This window comes from Crotalus tigris, unplaced genomic scaffold (assembly GCF_016545835.1).
Source record: "Crotalus tigris isolate CLP2741 ecotype Arizona unplaced genomic scaffold, ASM1654583v1 scf7180000023590.301634, whole genome shotgun sequence".
NCBI lineage: Eukaryota > Metazoa > Chordata > Lepidosauria > Squamata > Viperidae > Crotalus > Crotalus tigris.
Genome location: NW_024100063.1, coordinates 155,206 through 172,882, shown reverse-complemented (window position 1 = coordinate 172,882; position 17,677 = coordinate 155,206). Strand labels below are relative to the sequence as shown.

The window sequence follows — 17,677 nt, the reverse complement described above, 5'->3', positions numbered from 1 at the left end:
TCTTCTGCCAAGTCTGAAGCACTGGGAGACCACTGATCTATTGTTGAGCCCTGCTCAGGAAATCCATAAAATATGTCAGTGTAATTCACTTCTTCCCAGGCAGAATTCTGGGCGTTGAAGTCCATACATTTTAAACTTGTCAAGATTAGTAAACACTCCCATATAGGTCATATCATTTCCTCTTTCTCATCTTTTCTACAAGATATATGTACCATATTCTATTAATATCTCCTTAGAACTTGGAAAACCTATCAAAACCATTTAGGTAAGAATAAAAAGAGATACAAAAGTGATACCACTGTGGGAGTTTATTAGAGATTACTCAGGCGGGCAAATGATACAGATGAGGTTTTTTTCCTGCATCACATGACCAGAACTTGAAAAAGACATACAATAGTGATAATGGGGAAATTCAATTACCTTGATATCAGCTAGAAATCTTGAAATAGAGTACAAATAAATCTTGCCTGTTCTTACTGACAACTTCATTTGTAGGAAGGTGAAAGAAAGGACAAAGGGTTCTGCTAGCCTGGACCTAATCAAGGGGAATTGATTGAAGAAATGAGAGTGACTGGCACCTTGGGGAAAAATGATGGTAGCTATTTATTTATATTAATTTAGAGCATTTATTTGGCTGCCCAACTCAGACAGCATGACTCTAGGTGGTGTTCAAGAGATCATCAAACCTAAAAAAAGGAAGTACCAATCAAAACCCACCCAATGTTATCATCTGATGTATGATATCCAGAGGAGCAACTGAGAAGACTTGCCTATTGAATTTCAGAAGAGTAGATCCTGAAGAATTCCAACAGAAGGGTAGAGTGGACTTGGCTCCATTCGCTTCAAATCCTTAAGCAAAAAAACATTCCAGAAGGATGGAAAATCCTATAAAATGACTCACTGAAGGCACAGTTACAAACAATCCACACAAAAAAGGCAATTGAAAGAAATTAAACAGGTCAGTATGAATTTGTAAAAGCTAAACACACACACACACACACACACACACACTAGTGGGGTGCACTAACAAAAGCATTAGACTCCAGATCATAGGAATGGCTCATTGTTCTACTTTACTCTGCCTTTGTCAGATCTATTTAGAAGTATTGTTTCCTCTTCTGACAACCGATGTTAAAAATGTACACTGACAAATTATAGTAAATTCAAAGAAGAGCCACTAAGATGGGAGTCGGGAGACCAAGCCTCAGGAGGACCACCTAAGGAGTCAGGGTATATTTATTTATTTATGAGAGTTATATACTGCTTTAAGTGCAAGCACTCTCTAAGCGGTGTACACCAGTAAGCAATGTATATATATATTTACATTGCCCCCAACAATCTGGGTCCTCATTTTACCTACCACTGAAGGGAGAACCGAGAGGAGATACGGTTGTGGTTTATAAGACTTCCACACAGAAGAAGGACTAGATATAAATCTTTATTGCACCAAAGTATAGAGCCAGTGGACTAAAAATAAAAGCTGGACATGAGGACTGATTTTGACCTCCAGTGCAATAGGTTGTTACATGATGTAATGTGTCCTTTTCACTAGAAAGCTTCAGACAACAATGGATGGTCATCTACCAGAGAAGCCATTATGGATTCTGTAGTGAGAAAAGGAATTGGATTAGGTAATCTCGAAGGTCCCTTCTAGTTTTTGACATTTTGATGTCTGATGCCTCTGTGTAATCTTTGGAGGGGCAAGGCAGGGGCCACTGAAGATTGGCCATGCCACTCTTGGTGGAGGATCAGGAATGTTTGGTTTCTCTTCTCTTGAATTAGGTTTTTTTGAGGACTTACATAGCCTTCTCCTGGCACTGACTTTTGTTTCCTTTCTCTGACTGTCCTCAGTGGCCTCCTTTTAACCTATATTTGTTTGTCTGAATCTGACAGTGTGGTATTTATAGGCTTCTCTCTGACCATTGCAGAGCAAGTTGGAATTATAATTCTACTGAGGCAGCCAAAACTCATGTTTGCTTTTTGCAGAGATATCAGGCTGACTCTTATTCAGTTTGGATCAACTCTAGAGATTACTCACATGACCAACCATGCCAACTAGACTATCATCTGCATTAGCTAAGCCAGCACAAAATCACCCCAAATGGGGTAGTGTTGAATAAGAAGCTATTGATTTAATTGCAATGGTTGCCTGTCCAGCCAGTGTGCAAGGATTTATACTTCATGCTGGTGCCCTCTAATCAATCTTCAACTCCTAAATGTTTCACAGCCATCAGCACAAAAAGACCTGACCTTGTGGAATAGGACAGAAGAAGAAAAGCTACAGATCTCTCTTGCTAAGAAGAGGATCCTTTTAATTTCTTGCAGAGAAACTGGTAGCCACTTCAAACCAGGTGGCTTAATCCACAAACTGGCCCCCAGAGAAGACCAAGATCCTGCCTTGTTGATTTCCCCCCCTCCATTCTGTTTGCTTCTTCTGTTTTTGTTACAGCTATAATGAGGAATGCAACTGGCAAAGTGACCTTGGTGCTTTTATAGTGATTAAAGAGCATTCAAAGCACTTCAAGCTGGAAGGGACCACAAGAATCCCTTCTGACAAGAATCGAATCTTCTATCCGGTGCATTTCACAAGTAATATTAGACAAAAAGTAGATTGTTCTTCAGAACAGGTAGTGCTTTGTTATCCTTATAAGCAGCTGGAAGAGAGAAGTAGCTAGGCCGCCTCTGGAGTTGTGAGTGAATGGATTTCTCCAATTGAGACCCAGGATCGCTCACCTCCTTGCTGGGTCTCCTATCCATCAAGCTAGAGTTCCCCTCTCAGTTCAGGCACACAGAACTGCAAAACCAAGAAAGCCACAGTCAAAAAAGAGTTCTTTCCTCGTTTCCCTTCCTCCCCTTCCTTTGCATATTAAAACTGCCACCTTCTCTATCCCTACTTGAAGAAACACCCCGTAAACTGCCGGCCGACCCCGACAGGTGACCCCAAAGGTAACTGCCTCCTCCTCCTCCACCATCTTCATCGCACTTTGGCCTGTGGAAACTTCGGCATACAGCAATACACTTCCAACCGCCCGCCACCGAAAACGCCGGGTAGCGTGTGCGCGGCTTGGGAAAACCGCAGGTCGTATCCCCTGCGCCCTTCGAGCAAGTTTCTTTCCTCCTACGGCTGAGGAGGAAGGGGAAAGGCCAGGCCAAAGCAACGCTGAGGGGCCTGACTCACCAGGAGCAACGTCCCAGCAGAGACTGCCCCCACCCTAAGAAGGCGCGCTTTCGCCTCGTGGGTTCTCTTTCTCGAGCCCCAAACGTCAACCGGCGGTCCCTTTCGAAGTAGCGACAAAGCGAGCGGGCAAGCGCAGGAAATGCTTCGCCCTGTGTCTTCCCGGGCAGACGCGAGGCGATGCCCAGGTAAAGTTTCCCTGAAGCGGCCTGGCACAGACGGAAGAGAAAAGTAGGAGCGCGAGCCGGACGGTTTAGTTGCCGCCGCCGCCACCATCAACATCACCACCCTCCTCTTCCTCCCCCCCCCGCGTCGCCATTGGTGTCCAGGCGCCGCTTCAGCGCGTCCAGCTAGGGCGCTTGTCGCCGAGTGGCGACGCGTCTGCCCGGCACGGGTGCTTTTATCTGAAGCCAGGCGGAGCGAGGGCCGGCCCAAGCGGGCGGACGCTCCTCCGCCCGCCCGCCCCTCGATATCCCGCCCTTCCCCGGCGGGCGGCGCTGGACGCTTCCAGTCTCCACCACTCGGGCGCGCTTCTGACTGCGGAGGAGTTGCCGGCGCCGGCGCCGCCGCGGGAAAGCTTCATGCGGCAGCGAGGCGAGCGGCTTTCGGTCAGGCAGGAGCGGCAACCTCCTTTTCTCGCTTTTCCACCAGCGGCAGCGGCGCCGGGGATGGAGCTGGCTGCGGCGGGCTGCGAACCTTGGCCGAGGGGCGTCGGAGCAGCCCAGGCACGGGCGGGGAGCGTCCGGGCGTTGCTGCGTTGCTGCCGCTGCTGCCTCCGCCTTCGTTAAAGCAGCGCCTGGCCGAGGCTCCATCGCTCCTCCTGTGCCGCTCGTGACGGCGATGTGAACGGCGGCAGATAGGAAGGAGGTGGAGGCGCTCCAAGTCCGCGGCGGAATCAGAACCGCGGCCGGGGAGAGCGGGCGGCATCGCCGATAGCGACAGGAGCCGATCGTGCTCGTGTGTGAGCGCGTCTGGATTTGATGCAACCGGGAGAGCGGAGAAACCACCGACGGTGTGGGGCAAGGTCACGCCCGGCCAGATTTCACTTCCCGCCGCCGCCCCCGAAGCTTTCCATGGGGCGGGCGACGCGGCTTGAGCGCTCGAACCGAGCCGGGCGCTTCGGGCCCGACCCCAACATTGCTGACCGGCGCCTCTTACCTCTAGGATGCGGCGGCGGCTGCTGCTAAGCGAAGCACTGGAGCAGGGACGTGGAAGGCGGCCGTGGGAGAAGGAGCTCCCCGGGCGGTCGGATTCCCCGGGAGGTAGCAGGTAAGTGCCGGCGGCGGCGGCTTCGTTTTGCTTTCTGCATTGCAGCCCCAGCGCAGCTGCCGGCGGGAGGGGAGGGCAGGGCTGGGCTGGGTGGGTCGGCGGAACGGCGAGAGGTACGGAAAGGCTGCGAGGAGGGCTCTTCCAAGGTGGTGGCGTCTTTTTTGGCGCAATGAGAGCGGAGGTGAGGACGAAGTGAAGTGCTTTCCCTCCCCGTCCTCCAAGACGCGTCGGGGGAGCGAGAGGCGCCCCTGGCCCCGCCAGGTGTGGCCGCTGCGTCTTAAACGGTTTTCCGACCGGGCCGCGGGCAGGGAAGACGGCCGAGAAAGTGTCGTCAGCGCCGACGTTCAGCCATCTGCCCTGTTATTTTTTGGCCCGGTAAAAGAGGCGAAGAGAACCTTTTGTGGACAAGTCCCTCCCCGCGCCGTCTACACGGAGGGGGGCGTCAAGATCCCGCACCCCCTCCCCACTTTAAACGGGTCTGGAGTTTTCTTGCTACTTCGGCTTTGGCAGACTGGGGGAGCTCCAGGGCCGGCTTTGGAGAGGTTGGCTGTGCCGGCGTTAGACGGGGAGTCCCCACGGAGGGCAAGCACATAAAACTACGCTTTTCTTACTCGGTCTCTCTCCCCGCCTCTAGCGCGCAAATCCGGCGGGCGCGGGCCTTGGGATTCGCCTGTGTGTGAGGTTCCTTTTGGGAGGGGCCGGGGCCGGGGCTGTCGGTTGGGGATTTGTCTGACGACCCCCGGGTCACTTCCCCCCCCCATTTTCGTGGGGAGCCCGCATCGCTTTTCTTTTTGCCTGCGTAGATTTTTCTCCGCAGCCAAGATGGGTGTGGGTGTAGAGCCTCGCTTTCGGATGGCTGCCCCTTCGGCCCTTAAAACTCCCGTGGGATAAGTTAGCCTAGGCCAGAGGGCTCGGCTTCCTCTCCTCTTCTCCCTCGCCCCCCCCCCGATGCCTTTGGAAAGCTGGTGGAGAGGGCAGCAGGAAGTTCTCGAGGGGCTGCGGAGGGGACCAGTTTGGATGGACTCCCCGGAGGAAGTGCCCAATGAAAGACCTTGCGAGGAAGGCAAGGTGGAGCCCCAGGTGGGAGAGCAGGAAGAGCTATAGACTCAATCCAGGCAGGACTCTGGGGGACCAGGAGCCCAGGTGTGGGGAGAAGGAATGGGGGTGTCTCTTACAGAGAAAGAGGAAGGGTAAATTCTGCCTTTTGGGCCCAGAGAAAGAAGAGGAAAATCCAGTAGGAAGTTTCAGGTTGCAGTCCTTTGTTGTGTTTGATCTTTCAGCTTGGCCCACCTTTAAGCACTTTTGCTGCTGCAGTTCATGTCCATCTGTGTGACCTGGGGTTTCATTAAATAGCTTGTCTCCTGTTTTTCATAATACATTTCATAATACATAATTTAAGGTACTTTAGGATTTCCCTTGTGTAAGGAGCATTTTTTTAAAAATAATAATAATTATCCATTCACTTGGATTCTAGGCCTTTGGTACCTACAGCAGGGAACCGAAAGGAGCAGACTAGGCTGGATGAGTGGAATGGTTGTGGGATCTCTCCAGAACTGAAGGCTGAGATGTGATCTGATTTCTTTGGAGAGGGCTGCTTTAATGGGATTGGGATGTAGAAGGAAACAGAAGGCAAGTTGGAGCTTTTTCCAAGCTAAGTAAAACCTCTCCAGCTTTGATTGGTGATACTGTGGACATTGGACATTATACTCAACTTTGGAAACAGCCTGCTCCAATCTAGTTCTTCTTGGAAGGGAAAGTACGTTGTCTGACACTGTTTTTTTCTTGATACTGGTCTAGATTCAGCTTCTCCAGTGCCAGGCACCTCCCTTTCTAAGACAATTTATTTCATCTGACTATTTACCAGCAGGTGCAACCTTTGGCATGGCTTTGCTAATGTAAATATAAAGGGGTAGCTTTGCTTAGATGTGGTAGATCATTTCTGCAAACCCCAGTTATCTTGCTTTCCACTTGCAGAATAGTCATAAACATGTTGGCTTTCCTTATAAGGCTGGGTTGAATACTGTTGATATAATAGATGGTACATCTTATAGCTGTTTTTATTTGAGGAGCTTCCAAGTAACTGCAAAAGAAAAATATATATCCAAAATCTTGTGTAACCAAGGAAAACTTCAAAAGAAGAGTCTAGATGTTCGTTTTTATAGATGAGGCTGTAGTGACCTTTATAGATATAATAACTCTCCCCTGGAAATCAATATTTATTCTGTTTGAGAGTTTGGTAACAGGGCTGTTTTCATAGGAACATCTTTGGGATGTGATCAGAGTAAGATATTCTGCCCTGAAAATCGTTAGTAGAGCTTTGTGATTAGAAGACGTTTGGACCTGAGTTCAAGATGCAGGATTGGCCAGTGAACTGCATAGCCTCATGAGTGGTATATGTAGTCCTCGACTTACAACAGTTTGTTTAGCGACCATTTGAAGTTAAAACTACTGAAAAAACTAACATAACCATTTTTCACACTTATGATCATTGCAACATCCCCATGGACACGTGATCAAAATTCGGGCACTTGGCAACTGGTTCATGTGTATGACAGTTACAGGCTCCTGGGGTCACGTGATCACCTTTTGCGACCTTCTGACATGCAAAGTCAATGGGAAAGCCAGATTCACTTAACAACCATGTTACTAACTGAACCCTTGATAGATAGATGGATGGATGGATGGATGGACGGACAGACAGATAACCTTTATTTTGGTTTTTACTGTGGGCACAGTGGCACACATTAAAAATGAAATGTAGTTGCTTGCTCTCAAAGTGTACACAAACACAACACACATTTAAACATACTATATACAACATATGTATAGACCTACACCCTTACATATGTAACATAAAAATATTAATCACTGTCCATCTTGAATACATAACGGAAGGAGGAAGCTTTAGAGTTCACAGGGGTAATACTACAGGGATTCACTTAACAACTGTGGCAAGAGAGGTAGTTAAATGGGGCAAAATTCACTTAACAAATGTCTCACTCAGCAACAAAAAAAATTTTGTGGTCATAAGTCGAGGACTACCTATATTTAAGGGTTTCTCACTCTACTGCATGGAAGGCCTTTTGATCAGATGTGACAGAAATTAGCAGATTGCTGCAAGCCAGCCTTTTCAAGGTGACCCACCTCTGACTTGCTTGAATTGCAAAGGAAAGAGTGATTGGCATTGCAAATCTGTCCTGGGTTTAGTTCCTTGGAGATATTTGGGTTGAAGAGAGCTTTTTTTCTGAAATGTACTACTAATTCCTGTTGAAAATGCTCCCATTTCCCAAGGAAACAGATAATGACTTTACTCTTGGATATGAGGATCTTATTGGAAAAGTGTTCCCTTCCTTTTAGAAAAGCACGAAGAAAGGAGTTGACTTCCAACAAGTGATTTTAGCCCAAGGTACCTGTGGGTTAGAATAAGGATTATTTTTTGCAGCTTGTGCTTCCTGTGTCTTAGATGTCCTTGTACCTGAATTAGGTAACATTTTAGATGAAGGCAACAGAATTTACAAGATGGACTTGCCTCTTGCCTGTACAATTGCAATAGGCAGCCTAACTGTAAAAGCATCAAATAAAAGAACAAAAGGATTTAATCAGGATGTGACAAAATGATGTGTGTGTGCGTATATGTGTGTGTGCTTGTGTGCATGCATAATTGAAAGTAGGCAATTTTCTAGACTTCTGATTTTCTCTCCTGCAATTTGAGTCACACATGAGCAATTGTAGTGCCCAGTTTTACAGATTGGGAAGTGCAATGATACTCCACCAACACAGATTTTTGTTTTTTTGCCTGCATCCTTCTGACAAATATTAAGGACAAATTGATTTAAATTAAAGCCTCCCTGAAGTGCAGCTTGGTTCCTTGTGACCATGTGACAGTCATGTTGGGTTTTTGAAGGCCATATTCTGGAAGTGGTTTGCCAGTGTGACCTTCTGGCTTTTTATATATATATAAAATCTACACCCTTGGGATTTTCTGGTAGGGTGTTGAACCCTAGTTTTTGCTAGGTGTTGCCACCTGCTACTTCAACCTCTGAAAATCTCTACAGCTTGAAGATGTTTCTTCAATCCTTCCATGCGTACCCATCCTAGCTTTCCTTTGTTAATAAGACTGTGTTGGATATGGACATGGAATTGGACAGAGATACTCAGGTATTGGATATTTTCTTCTTCAGAGTCCACATTCCCCAGGGAGTGCTAGAGCAGTGTTTCTCAACCTGTGGGTCGGGACCCCATTTGGGGTCAAATGACCATTTCACGGGGGTCGCCAAACAACGCAGTCCGCCACTTTTTCCCCCTTTTCCTTAGCTGTGCTATTCCCTTTTATTCTATTGGCTTTTGAAAGCCAATAGAATAGACCCTCTTGAATAGAGTCTAATTCTATTGGCTTTCAAAAGCCAATAGGAATTGTCCAGGCTGTCTCTGCCCTGCTGAGCCTGCCAAAAGTCCCATTCTGCAAACGGTGCTGCAAGTTGTCTGCAGCGAAGGCGAGCTGTCTGGAAGTTTCCACCCCTCCCTGCTGAGCAACTACTAAAAAAGGGCCAGGGGTGGGAGGCCAGTGGGCACAGGGAGGGTTGCTGGCGTGCGTGGGGCCCAGCGGGTGCCTTACCTCCCTTGGGCTGGGCCAGCCGGTGGCCCAGCCGGTGGTTGGCCTGCGCTGTCTCTGCCGCTTTCCAGCTACGCCTCGGCTGGCACAGGGGGCGGCACCACGCATGCACGGCACTCCCGGGCAGGGAAAGTCCTTGACTTATGACTAGTTGGGTAGTCCTCGACTTACAACCGGTTGGGGGGTCGCGGCATTAAAAAGGTTGAGAACCACTGTGCTAGAGAATCTTGGGCCAATTCAAATTCTGTAGCCTTGCTCGAGAATGGTTAAAATTAAATGCCTGGATTCCTATAACATGCTTAGTTCTAAGCCTGGCTTAAGAAAACATGGTTCCTGTGCTCACGTAACATGCTGTGACCAAAGAAATAAGCTGTAGTATGAATGAATGTCATGGTCTGGCTTATCCTTGATGTTTGTAAGTTGTCTGGAATCTGCTATGAGGAGGGGTGTGTTATCTTTCAGAAGTGGGCCTGTGCCTAGATGTGCTTTGTGTAAATGTATTTCTCTGCCTCGGTGAGATACCTGATTTCCAAATCAAGAGCTTTTGCATACTGCAGAAGACCTGATTATCCAGGTCAGTCCACGGTTTAGAAATGGAATGCTACTTCAATTTTTTTTCCTTTTCAAACGCTTATTTCTAATCAGAAAATGTTCCAGTTCATGAATTTATTAGAAAGAATAAAAAATGAATACTGACTTCAAATACGATATTGGGCAAGTTGGACAGTTCTGAGATTAACGTTTAGATTTTCACATAGAAGCAGGAATGTGAGAGTGGTCCCCCCCCCATAATTTTCAGCAAAGAATGAAGCTAAAAACAATTTCTAGGATGGGGTGGGGTAGGGAAACACAATACATTACTAGTTGGAAGATTTCCTAAATATTTTGAGCCAAATCTACTTGGCATTCATGGAAAGAATGTTTCAGAGAAATTTACCTGTGATATTAGCAGGTGGAAATACATAATGGTATGGAACGGAAAAATATCCCACGGTTTAAATCTGCACAGATTTTGAGGGATTAAAAATCTTGTCAGAAATAGTTACAATCATGGGTAACATGGTTGCTTGAAAACTGTCCAAAATGGACAGTGATGCAGCTGGCAAGATAGCTGGCACTCAGCCAATAGTTTCTTTTTGTAATGAAAGCAGGGAAATTCTTGACAGTAATTAAGAAAGAACCTAGTGGGACTAAGCAGGTGTCCCATTTAATGGTGCTCTGTTGGTTGATGGATGTCTGAGATTTGTGATAGAAGGAGGCATTTATTCTAGGAGTAAGCCATCATTCATTCAAGAGAAAAGAGCTAGCTTATTTATTTCACTGGTGCTGTCCTGAATTCATGGCAGTTCTTAAGACAAGATAGCAACTGGGAAGGATGCAGGTAATCCTTGACTTCACAACCATCTGAAATTTGACCCCGGGAATGCTGCAATGGTCGTAGGTGTGAAAAAATGGCCATAAGCCACTTTTCTCAGTGCCGTTGTAACTTCGCATGGTCACTAAATGAACTATTGTAAGTCGAGGACTATCTGTAGAGCTTCTGGGAGTCTACAAATTGTCCTCTCAGAGATGATATCGCCTCCCTTGCTGGTGAATATTCGTGGCTAGAAAGACTTTATTGCCACTGAGAAATTTCCGGATTTTAGATGAATTCATTTCATCTAAATTTTAGATTCTAAAATGCGTTACACTTAACATTTATAAATACAGGAAATGTGATGTTATTGCCACAGTAATTTGTGCTCACATTACATTACGTATTTATAGAATTATAAATTGGAAGTTTAAAGTGTACAACCAACCATTGTATCAATGATTGTTAAGACACTTATACTGGCATCACAGCTGCCTGTTAGAATGAAAGACTGGCTGGGGTGAAGATGGAAGAATACACACATAAATGGGTGTTCAAATCATATTATATGAGGAATTTCTGAGCTTTTAGGGGGCAGGAATCATTCTGTAACCACATTGATTCTACTTTTAATGTTTTAAAAGAATTATGAGGCAATTTGTGCAGCAAATGCTTGAATCATCTTATGAAATATAAAGCAGCCCCACTGATGAGGCTAATTGATTGCCTAAGAATCTATTTCTGGATTGATCAACATGAAGCCTATGATGGAAAGATTATGGCTGTTGTAGCATTCTCCTGCCTGCTTTTTTTTTTTAAAGCGTACTTATTTTTTATTTATTTTTCTATCAAACTTGTATGCTTTCTAACTCTCAATGACTCTGGGTGGTTCACAACAATTTCAATACAATTTCAATAAAATCAAGGGAAGGGGATTTCAATAAAATCATCTAAAAGGAAGAAAGGTAAGAGTTGGCAAGAATGACAGACTGGATGGAAATAATGGAAGGCATTTCACTCTCCTTCACTAAAGGTTTAGATCAGACATGTCAAACACAAGGCCCGGGGGCCGAATGCAGCCCACAAAGTGGTTTCATGTGGCCCGCGAAGCCATCCTGGAAACAGTGAGGGAACGGCCCCCACTGCCTTGGCCCTGGCCCAGGCTGGCCGGCTGGGAGCCAATGTACAATTTTGTGGTGGCCATTTATGCTGAAACACATTCAGTCTCCCTCTGACTTTGCCCTGGTACCCATCATGAACAACCTGGCTAAGGAGAGCAAGCACAGCAGCAGCAGCCCCGAGGAGGAGGTAAGTGCAGCTGGGCACCCCCTTGGGGAAGTGGGGCTGGGCTTGGTGCCATGGGTGCTTGAGGGCCAGGCTGGGCATTTGACCTCTGCTGCCCAGAACTCCAGGCAGTCGCACCACCATCCAGCCCCCCCCACATGGCCTGAGAGGAACAGTGAGGCTCCTCCAGTGGACCATGCCTTGGCACTTGCCTTGGTCCCACACCCTTCTGCCAGAGACCCTCAGATCTGTCCCACTCATGCCCAGGCCCCCACAGGCACCATTGACACGAAAAATGTAGAGCTGGCCATGCCCACCCAGTAGGCCACACTCACTCCCTCCACGCCCACCCAGTAAGGCCACATCCACCCTGACCACACCCACCCGGCCCCCTAAGGGCAACTGCAATGCTGATGCGGCCCTCAGTGAAATTGAGTTTGACACCCCTGGTTTAGATAAAGAACCAGAACTTCATAGATATCTAAGCTACCACATGGGGGGGGGCTGTCTGGATCTGCAGGGGAATCTTATTCCAGAGTGAAGGAACTGCTACGGAAAAGGGGTGCTTCTTGGGTCCTGCTAGATGATATTGTTTAATCTGGCACTTAGCAGTATCTTGTCTATCATAATGTGGGTAAAAACATTGGCCATCTTGTCAAAGAGAGTCATGGCAACTGGAAGAAGAGACTTGAATAAGCAGTGAAACATTTCAAACCAAAAAGAAAAGAAGTTTAATTGCCATGACTCATCTTCCAGACAATTCTGCCTGGATGACTGGGAATCTTCACTGACATCTTTTCAAGTAGTATTTCCTGTTAATCTAATCTACTTATTAAGATGTCTAAGTTGGCGATTGCCATTTTGTCTTTGGTAACAAACAATTTTGCTAGCAATTTAACTGTATAGCCTATGGCAGTGATGGTGAACCTTTTAGAGATCGAGTGCCCAAACTGCAACCCAAAACCCACTTATGCATCGTCGGATGCCGGGTGGGTGTGGCCCATTGGGTGGACGTGGCTGCGGTGGTAACAGCAGACTGGGTGGGACTAAAAAATCCAATCAATTCCAACTTTGCAAGATCTTTTTTTTTCCTGCGAGAAGTTGAAATTGACTGATTGATTGAACTTTATTTTTTTTGTACATGGCGGCAGAGGCCTAAAGCAAAAAGCTTTTATAAAACCCAGCTGAAGGCCTAGGACTGGGGCAACGGCACGCATGCCCACAGAGAGGGCTCTGAGTGCCGCCTCTGGCACCAGTGCCATAGGTTCGCCACCACTGGCCTGTTGAGTTCCTCCTGCTATCTGTTTTGAAGCTCCCAACATTCTGCTTCATGGATGACACATAAGCCCTTGTATTATTATAGAAAGGAAAAAAAATCCTTCTTATTCTTATTCTATTTCTTCACACTATATATAATTTTGAACAGCTTTTCCATGTTTTCCTTTTCTAGCTTTCCCCTTCCAAGTTGAAATGCCCTCAAAATAACCTTTCCTCATAGGAGATTTATTCTAGTCCTTTGATCATTTGGTAATCTTTTTTCTTTTTCTGTCTGTATAAGTTTCTGTTGAGATGTGATGATAAAAATTACAAAGTATGATTGTTCTACATTTATTTAAAAGCATTAAGACATTATCAATTTTATCTTTGATTCCTTTTCTAATTTCATTGTAGAACTATGATTTTGGTAAGTAGCTAAACAATCATCATCTTTTTCTATTTTAGTCATTTAAATAATTTTGTGTTATCAACAGACTTGGTCATCTCTCTGATTATTTTATCTACAGGCCATTCATTAACATATTACAGCCCCACTGTAATTCTTAGTTGACCCCTGTGGTCTTTATAACATTATTTATTCATATCCCCTGTATTTTAATCCTATGATCACATGATGCCTAGGCCTGACAAAGTCTTTTGGAAATAGTATCTACTTTCTACTCATCCCTATCCACCTGTGTGTTGATGCTTTCAAAACATTCTAGAAAGTGTAGCTATGGTTTGCCTGTATACAATTGTCAAATTTACCTTTAATAAAATAAAAACAAAAATCTTTCTCTGCAAGTTGGTGAAAAAGAGATTTAAAAGTTGTCAGTTTGCAATTTCCTGGATTCTTCTTCTTGTTTCTCTGTCCCTTTTTAAAAATGTATTGTATTGGTTATATGCAATTTCCATTCTAATCAGACCAATAGACTGATTAGTATCCATTCTTAGGTTACAGAGGCCTAATTCAAGAGTACTTATTTTTGTTAAAATAAGTAAAGATAAACAATTTCACATTTCAGTCCTTTAAGAACTTTCAGATGGATGTCCTCTGACCTGATAGTTTGTTCATTTTGTACCTTCATTTTGTTGTTGAGATCTTAGTCTCTTCAATTTTATATCTTGTCACCACTACTTGCTGCAGTTTCTGAGTCTTTCATCCTGAAAATAATAGTTCAGGCACAGACATCTGCAGTGAGATGGAGACAAAGACTCATTCTGTCTGGGAATCATTGAGATTGCTTGAAGCATAAGAACAGAGCCATAGGAGTTGAGCCATTTGATTTTTTTTTTTTTTTTTTGGCTATTTTAAGGCATTTCATGTGAGCTGAAAAAAATCCAGAAAATTGTAGATGGCAGCAAAAAGATACAGAAAACTGTTTACTCATGGCATTTATTTAATAAGCCAATCTGGACATGCCTAAGCTATCAGCCTGTCTTTATATTAAAAAAAAATAGCACACTACTCCACATTCCCTATTTCATGGTGCTTTGTTCTTTCAACAATTAATCAAATTGGAATTGACTTTGATGAAGGCAGAGTCCAGAACTGCATATAGACTTGCCCAAATAGAAGTTTTGCATCTACCATGACCTTCAGTACCTTTTAGTAACTGACAGCTGAGGAATTGCCAAGAGAAAGGTAGTCAGTTCTATATTCAGGGCCTTTTTGGTCAGGATATAAGAGCCTTGGTCAGGAAATGAAGCCCAGCAGAATCTCAGAAATCTGAGATTAACGGTGATTGAGAATGAAGAAACAAACTTTCTGTTTGTATTTCACTATGTCTCTTCCCTCCTTTGACTTACAAAATCAGTTGCCATTTAATTCCATGGAAAGGAAATAAAACAGAGCTTAGAAAGTAAATAAAATAGAGCTAAACAGACAAAAAAGCCAGTTTGGTGTGGTGGTTAAGGCACCAAGCTAGAAATCGGGAGACCTTGGATCAATCGGCCCTAGGAAGCAGGCTATGGCAACCATTCATGAAATCTGTATGTCTTTGATTGTTAAGTATAATAACCAGAGGATGTGATGAAATACAACCAAAAATCTAACTGTGAGAGATGACCAGGCTGAGCCCAAGGGAGGGGTCAAACACGTCATCAGTCATGAGTCCCTTCATGCCCACAATAAATCTTTATACACATTTGAAGTGCCTGGATCCTGGTTTCATTTGTGCTAATAAAATCAGAAAAAATGAATAAATATACAGAATAGTAAACAAATGATTGAAATTTGTATAAACTAAAAATATATGATATCCACAAATTATTAATATAGAACTAGCTCAGTCCTTTAGCCATGTAGATAATCAATTGCTCCATCTTCTCAGTTTGATGTAGTGGGAAGTTGAAAAAATGTGGGAGAGGGCAGGGGTAAAACCTTTCCATATTGTTGACAAGGAAAAGAGCATAAACTCGTCCATGAAGTTGTTAAAAGTCAGGTTGAATTTGAAGCACACTTTACATTATCCACTGTAACTCCATGAATCCATCCGTCCACTGAGATTAATATGCGTTACAGGTAAGTCCTCACCTTATGATCACATTGAGCCCCAAATTTCCATTGCTACGCTGTGCAAGACTGTTGTACAGTGATTTTGCCCCATTTTATGACCTTTCCTACCACAATTGTTAAGTGAATTGGTGCAGTTGTTAAGTTAGTAACACTACTGTTAAGTGAATCTAGCTTCCCCATTGATTTTGCTGGACAGAAAGTTGCAAAAGGTGATCACAGGAGCTATTGCATAATTATACATTGCAAGCATCATAAATATGTGCCAGTTGCCAAGCGTCCAAATTTTGATCATATGACCACAGGGATGCTGCAACAATTTTAAGTGTGAAAAACAGTCATAAGTCTCTTTTCCAGTGTCCTTGTAGCTTTTTTTTTTTTTTTTTTTTTTTTTTTTTTTTAAATTTTTCAAAAGTTTTACAAATAAAAATCCACCCCCCCCTCCCCAACCACCCCACCCCCCCCCCGACTTCCCAGAACTGAATATAGGATTATTTAACAAATATTTTAAAAATAACATTTGCAATTTATAAAATAATTAATAATAATAATAAAAATCACAGTAATAATATATATAGAAATAATATACATAACATAAACTTTAAAATGAATAATATATACTAAAAAAGAAAAAAAATAAAAAATAAAAAGAGAAGAGAGAGAGAGAAAGAAGAAAGAAGTGGACGAAAAATAAAGCATATATATATATAAAAAAAAAAAAAAATATATGAATAATAATACATTAAAAATGTATATATATAAAAAAGAAAAAGAAGAAAGAAAGAAAAAAAAACAATCATTACAAATTATAAAAAGGCTAAATAATATTTTTCCATATCCAAATTATGTTGTATAAAATTTATCCATTTTTCCCATACCGCAAAAAATTTTTCTTGAGATTGCTCCTTTAAGAAAGCCGAAATCTTTGCCATTTCTGCCAAATACGAAACTTTATGAAACCATTCTTGTAAAGTAGGCAAAGATTCCTTCTTCCAATATTGTCCTATTAACAACCTAGCGGCTGTAATCAAATTTAACATCAATATAACCTCCTTAGCATCACAGTCAATAACAATACCTAGTAAAAATAATTGCGGAGTAAATTTTACCCTTCTTTTAAAAATTCTTTGAATATTCCACCATATCTTAATCCAAAAAGCTTTTATATGCTTACACGTCCACCAAATATGGTAATAGGTAGCATCCAAATATCCACATCTCCAGCATTTCGGCTGTAGATTAGGGTACATAATGGACATTTTCTTTGGGTCAAGGTGCCATCTATAAAACATCTTATAAAAATTCTCTCTTAAATTTTGCGCTTGTGTGAATTTAACATTTCTTATCCAAATAAGTTCCCAAGTATCCATTGAAATCGTTTCACCAATATTCTGTGCCCATTTAATCATACAATCTTTAACTAGTTCAAGTTCTGAATCTAATTCCACTAAAACCCCATAAACTCTCTTAATATGGGTTGGCCTTTGATCTCTTACTTGTTTTAAAAAAATTCCATCTTCTCTAAGCCAGCCCATTTTACAATCCATCTTCCATCTATCCACTATTTGTCTATATTGGAACCATGAATAAGTTAAGTTTTCATGTGTTAATTCTTCCAAAGATTTTAACTGCCAGTCTTGGCCATCCCATCTTAATAACTGTACGTAAGAGACCTTGTCCATATTTACCCCTTTCCTTATACCTTCTATGGCATGCCGAGGTATAGCCCATAATGGTATTTTGAAGTCACTTTTATAATACTTTCTCCACACTCTTAGCAAAGAGTTTCTTATAATATGAGACTTAAAAACCCAATCCACTTTTTTATTAAATATTAAATAGGCATGCCATCCAAAAAATAGGTCCCAGCCTTCCAAATGAAGTATTTCTGTATTTGTTAAATTCACCCAATCGCTAATCAATGTCAATACTACAGCATCATAATACAATTTCATATTTGGTACCTTGAGTCCACCTCTCTCACGAAAATCTTGCATTATTTTAAGTTTCACCCTTGGTTTTTTCCCTGCCCAAACAAATTTATTAATACCTTTTTGCCATTCATCTAAATTACGTTCGTTCTTTAAGATAGGTAACATTTGAACAAAAAAATAAACTTTGGCAGGACATTCATTTTAATAACTGCAATTCTGCCCATAAGGGATAACTGTAAATTATTCCAGTTTTTTAAATCCTTCTGTACCTCCATCC

At 43.2% G+C, this 17,677-nt stretch overlaps 1 protein-coding gene and 1 long non-coding RNA gene across 7 annotated transcripts in view; one reads left to right on the top strand and one right to left on the bottom strand.

Annotated features, from left to right (window-relative positions):
• Positions 1-293: 293 nt before the first annotated feature.
• Positions 294-3,573, bottom strand: LOC120297149. Its single transcript, XR_005553706.1, has 2 exons — positions 3,179-3,573; positions 294-2,794 (listed from the first exon to the last, which is right to left on the bottom strand). It is a non-coding gene; the product is annotated as an uncharacterized LOC120297149 (long non-coding RNA).
• Positions 3,574-3,705: 132 nt separating this feature from the next.
• LRFN5 (leucine rich repeat and fibronectin type III domain containing 5) overlaps positions 3,706-17,677 on the top strand; it is a 141,578-nt gene continuing 127,606 nt past the window's right edge. For 5 of the 6 annotated variants that reach the window (XM_039319440.1, XM_039319441.1, XM_039319439.1 and 2 more), the window contains exon 1: positions 3,706-4,444. The gene's annotated coding sequence lies outside the window, so the exon portion shown is untranslated. Of the gene's footprint in view, positions 4,445-4,579; positions 4,626-17,677 lie in introns of those variants that run through there. The other variant, XM_039319438.1, reaches the window with a different exon arrangement.